Here is a 16,305-nt window from a genome sequence, read left to right on the forward strand (position 1 = left end):
GAATTCAAAAATGAGGTCAAATTAAGAAAAAAAGACTTGCAAATGGGTCAAAACTGGGATTTTATTTTCAAAAGTGACCCATTTCAAGCGCGAGCCCTCCGAAAAGGGGATGATGTTTCGAAAAAATAAAAATAGGAAAATAACCTTCAGGAATCAAGGAATCATGTCCAATATTCAAAATAGGTGCCCTAATGAGTTGTAAAAAACTTGTAAAAACTGTATGAAAAATTGTAAAAACTTTTCATGTTTGAATTTGATCACTAAATTACAGTATTTTGTGCTATTTCAGAGTTTTTTTCATTGCAATGTTAAAATTTAAAATTTGTCTATAAAACGCATTGGGGCACCTATTTTGAATATTGGACATGATTCCTTGATTCCCGAAGGTCATTTTACTATTTTTATTTTTTCAAAACATCGTCCCCTTTTTGGAGGGCACGCGCTTGAAATGGGTCACTTTTGAAAATAAAATCCCAGTTTTGACCCATTTGCAAGTCTTTTTTGCTTAATTTGACCTCATTTTTGAATTCTACACCCTCAAAAATGGTACATTACCAGTTTTCGCCACATTCCTAGCATTAGAACGGCGAATTTATCAATATTTGCATTTTCACCTTATCGCGCACAGCGCCTCTAGTGGTACAATCAAATCAGTGTAGCTTCGCTATTTCTCGATGGATTTCACTGAAATTTCTTTTATCGGATTTAGCTCATTCAAGTGCACCTTATATCAAAAATACATGAGTTTTTGAGACATTGGGTTACAAATTGCAATTTTCTTGTTGAAATAAATGATTTGACCCTAATCGCAGTTTCCACAAACATTTTAAAAGGGTTAAGCAGCGTTTAGACTACATGCGTTTTTCTTGCGTAACCATACCAACAAAACGTATCGCCCGATCCATTACACACAAGTGAATGGGAATGTTTACATTGCGTGCGTATTTCGTGCGTTTGCACTCAGACAATCGCAAGCCGTCGCAAGCGATCCATCTGAATGCAAGCTGAAGCTGACGCAACCGATCCTAGGTCGCGTATTTGCTAAGTCAGTCTAAGGTAGTTTTGCGAAAAAACGCAGAGGTAGGTTAGTTTTTTGTGAAGTATTGATAGAAAAATTACTTTTCACATCAAAAGCGACTTGTTGGGCAGATTCTGCTGAAGTTAAGACTTTTTGAAAGGGTTTTATTGTATTTTTAGCAAGATAGATGCCTCCCAGTAGTGTTTTTCTTGATCAAACTTAATTATTTTTCATTCCTTATGGTTTAGGCCACCGTTTTGAACTTTATGTTCGATAGATTGTCACACATAAAAAAATCTATGATTATGAAGTAGGAAGTGGCTACGTTTACGGCGCCGTAAATACAGCCTATCCATGCCTTTTTTTTTAATCTTTACGTCGCTTTTACTGCGCATGCGCGCTGGTGCGTATTTTTTCTTTTTTCACCTTCTCTTTGAAAGAAAAAGTGAATACATAACTTCTAAATTCAATCGCCTTTGCCAAGTGAGTCAGTGGCGCGTGCGATTTTTGTCTGACTCTTACTCCCAAGGATGTGAGTTCGATACCACCAGGAGGTGATTCTTTTTTTAAACTAAATTCTAACCCGAAGTAACTCAATCGTTAGGCTACGCATTTTTGTGGCCGTTCAGTTTAGTTTGTTTTTAGTTCTGACCATCACAACGAAAAAACAGTATATGACAAACACAGCAGAGGTCTAGAAAAAGGTAGAAGCAACAAAATGCGGACGTTATAGGCTAGCGTGCATGATACCGAAACAGGACAATCAGTTTAAATATGGCACGGCCGTAACACCTTAATAAAAATTTTATAAATTTAGAACGAAGAGGAAAAAAGCTAGTGATTTTTTCTAAATTCATAAAATTTTTGGGTGTTACGACCGTGCCATATTTTAAACTGATTGTCCTGCTTTGCTATCATGCACGCTATAACCAGTGGCGTAGCCAGAAAAAAAATTTGGGGGGGCCAAATATTTAATGAATTGAAGAGAACGACAACGAATTACTGCGGGACCATCTAACGACACTCGCACGAGAGTCTCCAATGTGGCTGATTTTAAAGAAGTTTGCCACTCCCTAGAATTCTTTTTAGCAACGAAAAACAACGCTCGACATGATTGTGTTGACGATGACGGCGAGGTAATAAAATAAGTATTTCAATGATGTGAAGGACATTACTAAAAGAAGCATAATTTTTGCAAAATATGATCAAAAAATGTTTTCCCCTTGGATGTCAACTAACCTAGTTCTCCTTTTTAACAACGATTCAATGTCCGACAACATCGAATCGACATAAAAACGACAATAGCCTATTGCCAGCCGATGTAAATTAGCACTTCGGATTAAGACTTTGTTAAAATAAACATATTATATTACAAACAAGACTTACAGCGCTGGTGATCGCAGATGGATATATTTCATCAATAACAAATGTCCCCGCACAATGCAACAGTGGGGATTATGACTCGCTGACCTAATTTTGCGTCACTCTTTGATACAACATATTTTCGACAGTTAATCCATGTTGTTAAAAAAGCTTGGCCAGCAGTAGCGTTGTTCGACTAATTTTGTTGCTGCGATATTCTGAGATTGAAACGATTGCGGTAGGCTACTCAAAACTTACTCTGAGCCACTATGTCTATTTAGAACAAAAAGCAAAGGTTTGCGTTGGTAGCCTACTAATATATGTAATAAATTTGAAGTGTTCTTTTTATTGACAAAACACAATGACATGAAAAGTTTTTGGATTAGGCTAACGTAACCTACTTTGCTTTTGTTTTCAAGTAAATTATTAGAAATGTAAAGGCTCTGTAAATTTATGTCAGAACAAAATCATGTTTAATTCATAGAAACTTCGCATAGGCTATGCTTTAAAGCAGTGGTTCCCAACCTGGGGTTCGCGGACCCCTTGGGGGTCCGTGAGAAAGCATTTGGGGGTCCGTGATTACCTTGATGAATTTTAGAGAAAAAAATATACTTTGTTCTAAGTTATATGCACGGATAGAGCACCAGCTATGCTTGGGAACAAACCCGGATTTGCTGCTTTAGTAAAAAACGAAGCTCCTCTCATGGTTGTTACCCATTGCTTCTTGCACAGGTAGCCTACGCCTTAGCAGCAAAAACTTTACGAGCAAGTATCAAGAAAATTCTGACGAATTGCGTGAAAGTCGTTAATTTCATCAAAAGCAGAGCTGTAAACCACCGTACATTTAAAGCGCTCTGTCAAGAAGTAGGGTCAGATGACGGAGTACTTTTGTAGGCTGTCATTCTGAGGTACGTTGGTTATCTAGAGAAGTTTTAAAACGACTGCAGCAGCTAAAAAATGAAGTATCAACTCTTTTGAAAGCAAAAGGAAGTCCCCTCTCAAAATTGTTCGAGAGTAAAAGTTTTCTATACGGCATGGCCTACTTTGCCGATATTTTCTGTCATATTAAGAATGTTAATCGTGGGCTCGTGGCATTCAAAGACCAGGTGTGACGATAACTGATGGCACGCTCTAACCCCCCAACAGCTTTATTGCTTCCCTTGCTTAAGCCACCAGGATACGCCATTGCACAGGTGGCGATGTCTTAAATCAAACACTTTGTCGTTCTCTTCAATTCATTAAATATTTGGCCCCCCCAAATTTTTTTTTTGGCTATACCGTACGCCACTGGTTATAGCATGCATGATAGCAAAGCAGGATAATCAGTTTAAAATATGGCACGGTCGTAACACCTAAAATTTTTATGAATTTAGAAAAAGTCGCTAGCCTTTTTTTCCTCTTCGTTCTAAATTTATAAAAAATTGATTTAAGGTGTTACGGGCTTACGGCCGTGCCATATTTTAAACTGATTGTCCTGTTTCGGTATCATGCACGCTAGCCTATAACGTCCGCATTTTGTCGCTTCTACCTTCAATCAATCAATCATTTTACTTTTCGTCATTAACGCGTCCGGGACGAAAAAGATACTAACTACAAAAATCGATATAAACCTACCAGCACGTTAACGAACGGGAAAAGGTGGCAAAACCTTGAAAGGTTTAAAACGTGCCTGAATGAAAAATTATGTAGTAGGCTATATATCAGTAGTTAGCACGGCCACAAAACCCAAAAAAACAAATAGCAAAAAATAAAACAAAAACAGAGAGAAGCACACATGTAGTAATAAATGACAGCCTAATGAAAAGTGTTACGGATTGAATTTGCCAGTTCCAATATTGATGTGGATGAGCAGTCATAATAATAGGATGGAGAAAGAAAACCGGACATAAAAGAAACCCATCCTCAGGCAAAAGCCCGTTTCAATGTAGCCCAGGAGAGCAGGTGTTGAGCTCTTTCTATGGTTAGACTGCACATCACACAGTAGCCTACGACGATTGAGGTTTGATATCCAGAAACCTTTTTCTAGACCTCTGCTGTGTTAATCATATATCATACTGATTTTTCGTTGTGATGTTCAGAACTAAAAACAAACTAAACTGAACGGCCACAAACATGCGTAGCCTAACGATTGAGTCACTTCGGGTTAGAATTTAGTTTAAAAAAAGAATCACCTCCTGGTGGTATCGAACTCACATCCTTGGGAGTAAGAGTCAGACAAAAATCGCACGCGCCACTAACTCACTTGGCAAAGGCGATTGAATTTAGAAGTTATATATTCACTTTTTCTTTCAAAGAGAAGGTGAAAAAAGAAAAAATACGCACCAGCGCGCATGCGCAGTAAAAGCGACGTAAAGATTAAAAAAAAGGCATGGAACGGCTGTATTTACGGCGCCGTAAACGTAGCCACTTCCTATGAAGTAACAGTGAATGAGTATGAAGTAAAACTTACGATGAAAGTTATGAAGTAAAACCAACCGACCAGTGATCACCATGCTTATTGCTTATGAGAGGCTACCAGAAGGTGAGTAAAATGACTAGTTGAATATCAAGTTCCTACGGTGCTCTTTCACAAGACGCCCTGTTCTGTTAGTCAACTGCAGAGTTTCCAGATTTTGAAAAAAAAAGTAGCCAAAAAAGTAGCAAATTTGCTCCCAAAGTAGCCCAATTTATAGCAGGGGGCGCGGGAACTATGTTTTCCAACTTCTGGGGGGCGAAGCCCCCCAGACCCCCCGTGAAGCGTTCTAACACTGACACAGCCACAATCTTTTGGATGTCTCTGTTAGGCATAATTCATGACAGAAACTGCTTAGCCTCAGTTTTGTCATGTGCATGGGTCCCACTCGGCATAAAATCATAAAAAATCATAAAATTTATCATTTTAAAAAAAAAACATAAAATAGTCATAAAATTTTACCTTAGTCATAAAAATCATAAAAATTGCAGCTCATTTGATTGTTCGTCTGACACATTTGATGGTTGAACACATTTGATTGAAAACGTTTGCAATTTTTAGTTATTTTTCCTGTGTATCATGATAAATGCCATGTTGTTGCTTGGTTTCGTTTGCTTATGGTATACGGTATTAGTTAATAATCAAAATTGCTTGAAATCCCTTCCTTAAGTCGCTGATATCTTGTCAATAGTGTGGATTGCTTCCAAACTTTTTTAGCAAATGTAACTTCAGTTAAGCAATATAATGTGGCCGGTGCAAAAGCATAAAAACAGCATAAAATAAGCAAAAAGATCATAAAAAAAGCCAATTTTTCTCATAAAATCATAACAAAAATTAAGATTTGTGGAGTGGAACACCTGCATGTGTTGGGTTTTTTTTTCACTGAAGGACAAGGTGTACAATCATCATTACACAAATTCAACAAACATACATATTACTACATTGATTAGTAAACTATGTAAAAACTGCATGCCAGTCAGTGGAAGAACCTGAAAAAAAATGTTAATTAATAACACACATATGAAAAATCAGCTTAACAAACCCAGTGAAATTGCACAAATTACTCTGCTAAATAGCAACAGAGTTACCGGTACAGTAAGGCACGTTCACATCAGGCTCTATCGGGTACAGTATTAGATTCTCACTACTTTTTCAGCACACTACTTTTCAAGCACTTCTGCGTTCTGACTTCTACAGTAAGACATAGAAGTAGAACGGAGATAACGTAACGCTAGAATAGACTAGAAACTCACTCAACCATGTCCCTTGCTACGTCTTGGAATTTGGAAACATGAGAATGCGCTGTAAAATTTGTAAACTACAAATAAACTGTCAGTAGACTGCAAGCGAAACTTACTTTAGTAAGAAATTTCCAATGTAAAAAGTCGCAACCTTGTTATATTGTCGCCAATCTAAATTTAAAAGTAGCCCAAAAAGTCGCAAGTCGCCAAGCTCAATTTTTTGTCGCAAATCACATATGGAAAGTAGCCCAATTTGCGATAAGTAGCCCAATCTGGCAACACAGTTCAACTAGACAAAATGATGACGTAAAACACGTCACACACATTGTAATGGACTATTATGAAGGAGGAAGTGCGGGATGGAAATGCAATGAAAACACACGGGAAGGAAATTCTCTCTCATTTATTCAGTTCTTGCTCAATTTAAACAAATTTGCGATCGTTGGAAAGCACAAGCATAGATCTAACTAACTAAGTTAATACCAAGTCCTAAAATACTACTAGCTCCATCTAGTAGCCACCTAAACTTCACCAAATTCAAACCATTATCAAAAGTTTATTTGCAATGATGAAAACATTAAACGACAACCAATTAAAAGAAAATTAAAAGCCTATTTCTGTTTGCCCAATGCATTTCAATGGCGAATCGATCGTCTTTCAGTTCACGCCTTGCGTGATCACGATAATTAATTGTCTCCCATTTATTCATTTCTTGCTCAATTTCAACAGATTTGCTACCGTTGAAAATCACAAGCATAGATCTAACCAACTAAGTTAATATCAAGTCCCAAAATACTACTAGCTCCATCTAGTGGCCACTTAAACTTGACCAAATTCAAACCATTATCACAAGTTTATTTGCAATGATAAAAACATTAAACGACAACCAATTAAAAGAACATGTTACTGTTTATTGAAAGGATAACTTTCATTTTTATACCTTATATATGAGCAATCGTTGTTCGAAGACAGCCCCCCAACGAAGCTTTTGCCCAATGCATTTCAATGGCGAATCGATCGTCTTTCAGTTCACGCCCTGCGTGATCACGATAATTAATTGTCTCCCATTTATTCATTTATTGCTCAATTTCAACAGATTTGCTATTGTTAAAAAGCACAAGCATAGATCCAACCAACTAAGTTAATACCAAGTCCCAAAATACTACTAGCTCCATCTGGTGGCCACGTAAACTTCACCAAATGCAATCCATGACCAAAACTTCATTTTAAATGATAAACAATCTAAATCAAATCCAATTAAAAAAACATGTCACTGTTTATTGAAGGGCTAGCTTTCATTTTTATATCTTATTTAATATATGAGCAATCGTTGTTCGAAGACAGCCCCCCAACGAAGCTTTTGCCCAATGCATTTCAATGGCGAATCGATCGTCTTTCAGTTCACGCCCTGCGTGATCACGATAATTAATTGTCTTCCATTTATTCATTTCTTGCTCAATTTCAACAGATTTGCTACCGTTGAAAATCACAAGTATAGATCTAACCAACTAAGTTAATATTAAGTCCCAAAATACTACTAGCTCCATCTGGTGGCCACTTAAACTTGACCAAATTCAAACCATTATCAAAAGTTTATTTGCAATGTTAAAACATTAAACGACAACCAATTAAAAGAACATGTTACTGTTTATTGCAGGGCTAAATTTCATTTTTATACCTTATTTAATATATGAGCAATCGTTGTTCGAAGACAGCCCCCCAACGAAGCTTTTGCCCAATGCATTTCAATGGCGAATCGATCGTCTTTCAGTTCACGCCCTGCGTGTTCACGATAATTAATTGTCTCCCATTTATTCATTTCTTGCTCAATTTCAACAGATTTGCTACCGTTGAAAAGCACAAGCATAGATCTAACCAACTAAGTTAATACCAAGTCTTAAAATACTACTAGCTCCATCTGGTGGCCACCTAAACTTCACCAAATTCAAACCATGATCACAAGTTTATTTGCAATGATAAAAACATTAAACGACAGCCAATTAGAAGAACATGTTACTATTTATTGCAGGGCTAAATTTCATTTTTATACCTTATATATGAGCAATCGTTGTTCGAAGACAGCCCACCAACGAAGGTTTTGCCCAATGCATTTCAATGGCGAATCGATCGTCTTTCAGTTCACGCCCTGCGTGATCACGATAATTAATTGTCTCCCATTTATTGATTTCATGCTCAATTTCAACAGATTTGCTATCGTTGAAAAGTACAAGCATAGATCTAACCAACTAAGTTAATATCAAGTCCCAAAATACTACTAGCTCCATCTAGTTGCCACCTAAACTTGACCAAATCCAACCCTTCACCAAAACTTCATTCTAAATGATAAACAATCTAAATCAAATCCAATTAAAAGAACATGTTACTGTTTATTGAAGTGCTAACTTTTATTTTTATATCTTATTTAATATATGAGCAATCGTTGTTCGAAGACAGCACCCCAACGAAGCTTTTGCCCAATGCATTTCAAAGGCGAATCGATCGTCTTTCAGTTCACGCCCTGCGTGATCACGATAATTAATTGTCTCCCATTTATTCATTTCTTGCTCAATTTTAACAGATTTGCTACCGTTGAAAATCACAAGCATAGATCTAACCAACTAAGTTAATATCAAGTCCCAAAATACTACTAGCTCCATCCAGTGGCCACCTAAACTTGACCAAATGCAAACCATGACCAAAACTTCATTTTAAATGATAAACAATCTAAATCAAATCCAATTAAAAGAACATGTCACTGTTTATTGAAGGGCTAACTTTCATTTTTATATCTTATTTAAAATGCGAGCAATCGTTGTTCGAAGACAGCCCCCCAACGAAGCTTTTGCCCAATGCATTTCAATGACGAATCGATCGTCTTTCAGTTCACGCCCTGCGTGATCACAATAATTAATTGTCTCCCATTTATTCATTTATTGCTCAATTTCAACAGATTTGCTATTGTTGAAAAGCACAAGTATAGATCTAACCAACTAAGTTAATACCAAGTCCCAAAATACTACAAGCTCAATTTAGTGGCCACCTAAACTTGACCAAACTCAAACCATTATCAAAAGTTTATTTGCAATGATAAAAACATTAAACGACAGTCAATTAAAAGAACATGTTACTGTTTATTGAAGGGCTAGCTTTCATTTTTATATCTTATTTAATATGCGAGCAATCGTTGTTCGAAGACAGCCCCCCAACGAAGCTTTTGCCCAATGCATTTCAATGGCGAATCGATCGTCTTTCAGTTCACGCCCTGCGTGATCACGATAATTAATTGTCTCCCATTTATTCATTTCTTGCTCAATTTCAACAGATTTGCTACCGTTAAAAAGCACAAGCATAGATCTAACCAACTAAGTTAATATCAAGTCCCAAAATACTACTTGCTCCATCTAGTGGCCACCTAAACTTGACCAAATCCAACCCTTCATCAAAACTTTATTTTAAATGATAAACAATCTACAGTAAATCAAATCCAATTAAAAGAACATGTTACTGTTTATTGAAGTGCTAACTTGCCTTTGGGAAAATGACTTTGTGTGGTTATGAAAGAACACGAGAATGCAAGCCCAAGTCATTTCACTACGGTTTCGTTACTTACCTTTGATCCATATTTAAGCCTAGGTTTATTCGGCTTAGCCTATGTGTTGTGAAAAAATTTCTTGGCTAAGCATTGAACAAAACATAAGTATCCGCACCCACTGTCTCGCTGGTTGTTGTTTCTTTTTATTATTTGCAGAAGTTTCTCAATCCAAATAGGAACAATTTTCTGGCTCCTGCACTTGGAGCTGACATCACTTGCTTCCTCAACCGAGCTTTTCCAGTTGATGTCGACTGCGGGCCGAGTGACAAGAATTCTTCTACGACCTCACAAAGGGTCAAAGTTCTACACCGCTCTAGAGCACACATCGCTTTCCTATTGATCAGTGTTTGTTACATTACTTGATTCGGACAAGCCATTACACCACCAATTAGGCTATTTGTGTGCCTGATCCTAATCCTTTTTATGACTTTAGCATTTTTTCAATATAAATGGGAATGGAAGACAATTAATTATCGTGATCACGCAATGCAAATCCAGAAAGACGATCGATTCGTCATTGAAATGCATTGTGCAAAAGCTTCGTTGGGAGGCTGTCTTCGAACAACGATTGCTCATATATTCAATAAGATATAAAAATGAAAGTTAACCTTTCAATAAACAGTAACATGTTCTTTCAATTGGCTGTCGTTTAATGTTTTTATCATTGCAAATAAACTTGTGATAATGGTTTGAATTTGGTCAAGTTTAAGTGACCACTAAATTGAGCTTGTAGTATTTTGGGACTTGGTATTAACTTAGTTGGTTAGATCTATGCTTGTGATTTTCAACAATAGCAAATCTGTTGAAATTGAGCAAGAAATGAATAAATGGAAGACAATTAATTATCGTGATCACGCAGGGCGTGAACTGAAAGACGATCGATTCGCCATTGAAATGCATTGGGCAAAAGCTTCGTTGGGGGGCTGTCTTCGAACAACGATTGCTCATATATTAAATAAGGTATAAAAATGAAATTTAGCCCTGCAATAAACAGTAACATGTTCTTTTAATTGGTTGTCGTTTAATGTTTTTATCATTGCAAATAAACTTTTGATAATGGTTTGAATTTGGTCAAGTTTAGGTGGCAACTAGATGGAGCTAGTAGTATTTTGGGACTTGGTATTAACTTAGTTGGTTAGATCTATGCTTGTGCTTTTTAACGGTAGCAAATCTGTTGAAATTGAGCATGAAATGAATAAATGGGAGACAATTAATTATCGTGATCACGCAGGGCGTGAACTGAAAGACGATCGATTCGCCATTGAAATGCATTGGGCAAAAGCTTCGTTGGGGTGCTGTCTTCGAACAACGATTGCTCATATATTAAGCAAGATATAAAAATGAAAGTTAGCCCTTCAATAAACAGTGACATGTTCTTTTAATTGGATTTAATTTAGATTGTTTATCATTTAAAATGAAGTTTTGGTGAAGGTTTGCATTTGGTCAAGTTTAGGTGGCCACTGGATGGAGCTAGTAGTATTTTGGGACTTGATATTAACTTAGTTGGTTAGATCTATGCTTGTGCTTTTTAACGATAGCAAATCTGTTGAAATTGAGCAAGAAATGAATAAATGGAAGACAATTAATTATCGTGATCACGCAGGGCGTGTAAACTTTTGATAATGGTTTGAATTTGGTCAAGTTTAGGTGGCCACTGGATGGAGCTAGTTGTATTTTGGGACTTGGTATTAACTTAGTTGGTTAGATCTATGCTTGTGCTTTGCAACGATCGCAAAATTGTATAATAGTCCATTCCAATGTGTGTGACATTTTATGACGTCATCATTTTGTCCAGTTGACCAACAGGGCGTCTTGTGAAAGAGCACCGTTCCTACTACCAAGTACCAGTACCTAAATGTTATTTTAAAGTATGAAGCTAATGATCATACCCAGTGGCGTACACAGGATTTTCTCAAGGGGGGGGGGGGGGCCATTGAGAGTAGCATAGCCAGGAATTTTAAAAGGGGGGGTTTGACGACTGGCGGGCGAAGCCCGCCGGCGTTTTCGCCTGAGACGACACCCAGCGGCGGGGGGTCTGGGGGACCTCCCCCAGAAAATTTTGCAAAATTACTTTGAATTTTCTGCATTCTGAGAGCATTTTCAACAAAAACGTGGGTATGAATATTCCTGTAAAATGGTGCTGTCCGGTGGCATAGCAAAAGGATAAGATCATGTTTTCTTCGGCATTTTTCGGAAATAAAGCTAAGTCTCTATGTTTTCTTGTTGTTAATTCCTGGCTGAGATGTTTAAATGTTTGGTATTGGCAAAACTCACTCTTTTAATGCAGTTTTGTTTAAAATTAGGCTAGTTTTTTTAGACTGAAAGCATTATTCCCAAGCATAAAGAGACTGAAAGCATCATTCTCAATATCGTGACGTCACACGCGTGCCAAGTGGGGTTGTAACCCCCACCCCCTTGGCTACGCCACTGGCCATTGATATCCCAGACGTCTTCATGATATCCCAGTATGGTTTTAGTTTAGACTATATCTATTTCTCTCTCACTAATCACTATAATAGGCTTACAGAACACTATGCTACATTGAAATACCTGGGGTGGGGTAGGTGGATTGGGCCATGTATTTCGTATTGGCTTAGTCTATAAAACAACACTGTTACAGTAATTACTTTGACAGAGCAATGCAAAACATAATAAATGCCTTAATCTACGTCGTTAACTACTAAAACATTTTTAAGGGGGGGGGGGAGGCATGGCCCAATGGCCCCCACCCCTGCGTACGCCACTGATCATACCAACTACCTATTCCATATTTGGAAGTGCTGATTATTTCACTTAAAACCATTACGGTATGGTTTTGCCACCTTTTCTTTTGTTGGCTTTATTATTTTGTTTCTACAATTGGTTTGGTTTTTGAATCTTTATCCTCTGACTGAAAAATCCTTGAAAGGTTAATCCTGGAAGTTTCGCATACTTGTAGAAGCTTTTGATGCAATATCGCTTGATTTGCATTTCAACAAAGAAAAATGAATTCAATTGAAGGCATATTTAACTTTTAAAAGTCATCGCAAACACAAACATGCTAGGCATGTCCAGTGGCGGATATATAAAAACATTAGGGGGGGGGGGGGGGGCACCAAAGTTTAAAACAAAGGAAATATGTAATACAACATAGACAATGCAAAATTTGTTAAAAACAAACAGAGTGAGAGGGGGTCTGGGATGCTTGCCCCCTATAAAAGTTTACCTTGCTTTGGTGACATTTCGTACACTTTAAAAGCCTAATAATGTAAATTTTGTATCAAAACACACACTTTATTTTTACCAAGTTTATCAAAAGTGGACTTCTGTAGAAGTTTGTGACACGAATCTTGATTTCAAATTAAAGCTTTGTTTTAAACATTTTATGTTCATCATGGCCACAAAGTTATTATGTTCATCATGGCCACACTTTTTCCTACCAAATTAACCCAATTTCATTAAAAAATGATGCAACAGCTCAGGGCAGGTCTATAAAGAGAAATACAATGACGTTTTATAGCTGGCAAAATGTCTAACGCAATTATGTATCATGTATTCATGTAACCACCCACAAAAATGCGAAATTTTCAGCAAAATGGAAATTTGCAGAAGCTGTGAGGAAGCTGAAGGAATAATTCAAATGACGCCAATTTTTTTTCTTAGGTTAATTAGATATATCTAAACAATATTGTATCTATACAAACTAAAAATATTTAAAAAACAAATTGCGTTTTTGACCCCATTTTTCGATTTTTGGGCCCCATGAGGAGGCTGAAGACAGTTTTTTACAAATCTCAAATTTTGTCATGAGCGTTTTCTCACTCATTGGCACCATTTCCCCACTACCCCGAGAGAATGTAAAAAAAAAGTTCAAAAACGAGCCACCCTAATCTATAGTATCCTTAGCTGATCAGTGGTTTAGCAGCCAGGATCTTACATATTTTTTAGCGGTGAATTGAGCCACAGGTGGTCCATTGCAATTAACAAACATCAAATAGTTCACATTATCAATGAGCAAAGATGCTCTTAAACCTGTGATAATATTGTTCATTAAACTGAAACCACGTTAACATTCTGCTGTCGAACAAGGTAAAGTTTAAATAGCTGTCAAGAGAGGCTTCAAATTATTGGGCACAGTTTCAACTTTTTCACTAAAATCTCTTAATCTTTGGATTGACTGTATTTCATCAATGTCAAAGCGTCTACAAATTCTTCTCACCTCTGCTTCTCAATGACACAAATTTCCTTCTATCATTTTTCAGGTTGCAAGTGAGCAATATCAACCAGTAGCTGACCATTGTCAGTGTCGGCATTAGTGCAAAGTCTCATTTGCATTCTGCAAACAATGCTCTGAATAAATTGATTCAAGTTAATTGGCACCATTTTAGAATTCTGTATCAGAGGAATATTTCTGAACATTAAATTATCCTTTGCAGCTAAAGCCAACTGTGCTTTTTCTCCCGGATTTTGCTTGAAACTCTCAATAATTAATTCGTATTGTCCATTTTATTAAAAATTCGGCTTTAGGTAAAGTTGTAAGAATACTTCGAGACTGAAGTTCAACGGATAACATGGATAATTCTTGCAGAACGAGAACCTCATACATTAGGAATCAGTAAGGATAGCATATAGGCACTCTTTTTGGAAAACCAGAGGGTATATTATTAAGTGAATAAAAAAATAACAGTTAACCTCTCAAGTACATGTAGCTCCACACAGAGTGAAATTTACATGCCTTTTGACTCTTTTTTATTTCTTTAAAAATAATGTCTAAAAAGACATTATTGACCCAAAAAGAATGTCTAAAAAGACATTAAGAAAAGTAACTACGGACAAAGGCCAGTGTTTCGATCTTCCGATCTCTTCAGCGCAGTAAAGTGAAGGTGGAAAGTTGTCTTGAAGTGTTGGTTGAGGTGATGATTTGAAACTTGAGTGATTGTTGTGAGACAATGAGACTGGATTTAATATTTAATTTCGGACTCTTATATTTAATATTTAATTTCGGAATTTGGTATATTATTAGTTTGTTTGTTTATCTTTATCCTGCATTGCGGGAAAGCGGACTTGAGCGCTATGCATCGGTGTACGCCTTCCGACATACACCTGACCCACGCTGCAGCAGACGGCAATGTCAGTTTCCGGTTGTCTACTCTACTTATGACTTAAACTTGGTACTACCCATTACTCGAAATCGACCACTAGGTAGAGGCAATTATCGTTAAGTTTCTTGCCCAGAGAAACAACAGCAAGTGCGGGTGGCTGGAGTCGAACATGCAGGCTCTCGACTGCGAGCCCAACGCGCTAACCACTCGGCCACGGCTGCTCGAAAAAGCAGAGAGTAGCCTAAAGGGCCTACTGCGTATACCGGCATATAGCCTACCCTCGAATACAGCACTGAGCGTAAGGGTTCGGCAGGTTAGTAAAGGTTAAGAACCACTGGCCTAGACATTACATAGCCAGGGTAGCCTACTTTCAGCAGTACTGGATGCCCACACTGCAAATCCATCTTTCAGGACGTCCATCACCTGGTCAAGGTTTGCCCAGTCATCAAAATCAGTGTCGGATATGGAGCAGTAGCCCATTTGTAGATGTTAATATGTGACAGTAAGCTAGGCCTATATAACTTATGTATTTATGTGACCACATTTTTAAACACTGGTTAAATGTGTACCGACTGCTGTCTTATATTCGTCACCAGCCAATATTCTGCAGTGCAGTTATCTTAATTCAGTTGCTTAGCCTACCGTACTCAACTGTTTCAAGTTTTAATTAATTAGCATTGCGTCTGGCAGCACTCGCCAAGGGTGACTGATTTCGCCTATAAAACAGACTGGTGTGGTGTGGTAATCTTCTTTCCCTTTTTCGATCTACGCTCTCACCACGGGAAGTCAGTGACGTTTCTGAATCCGCCTTGATCGCTTCACACGTGGCGTAATACAAGATGTACTTTCTGATACCAACAATCTAGTGTCGTTGTCAGCCACTCTTAGTCAGAAGCATTCAACCGGCAATCCCAGTAACGTTACAATGGTGCCTCGATATCAACAGAACTCACGACTTGGGAACAAGACCTCACTCCATTTCAACAGAACTGACGACTTTGGACCAAGATCTCAGTCCATTTCAACGGCGGCTGGTAATGCTACCATGTGTTTTTTTTATCTTTCTTTAAGTAATTGCAATTAACTACCGTCCTTGTAATTATCTAGCACTGGAGCATACATTCACTATTTTCAACCACTTAGGCTACAAATTCTATTCCATGGTACCTTATTCTTGTGGTTGCTATAGAAATCACTGCATGCAAAAATTTTTTTTTTGATGTCTCTAATCATCTAGCAGCCTACTGCAGCCTATATTAATCATTTTTAACCATTTATAATTTTTATTCCATGGTACCTTATCCTTGTGGTTGCTATAGAAACCACTGCATACAAAATTTTTTTAAGTCTCTATAATCACCTAGTAGCTTACTGTAGCCTACATTCATTGCTTTCAACCACTTGTAACTAACTTTTATTAGATGGCACCTTATCCTTGTAGTTGCTATAGAATCCACTGCATAAATTTTTTTTAACTTGTCGCAAGTAACTAGTACGGTAGCCTACAGGTAATTGCCGCCCTTATTCCTCATCAATCTCCCCATTATGCATCGATTTCC

The sequence above is a fragment of the Aplidium turbinatum genome, chromosome 6 (assembly GCF_918807975.1).
Source record: "Aplidium turbinatum chromosome 6, kaAplTurb1.1, whole genome shotgun sequence".
Classification (NCBI taxonomy): Eukaryota; Metazoa; Chordata; class Ascidiacea; order Aplousobranchia; family Polyclinidae; genus Aplidium; species Aplidium turbinatum.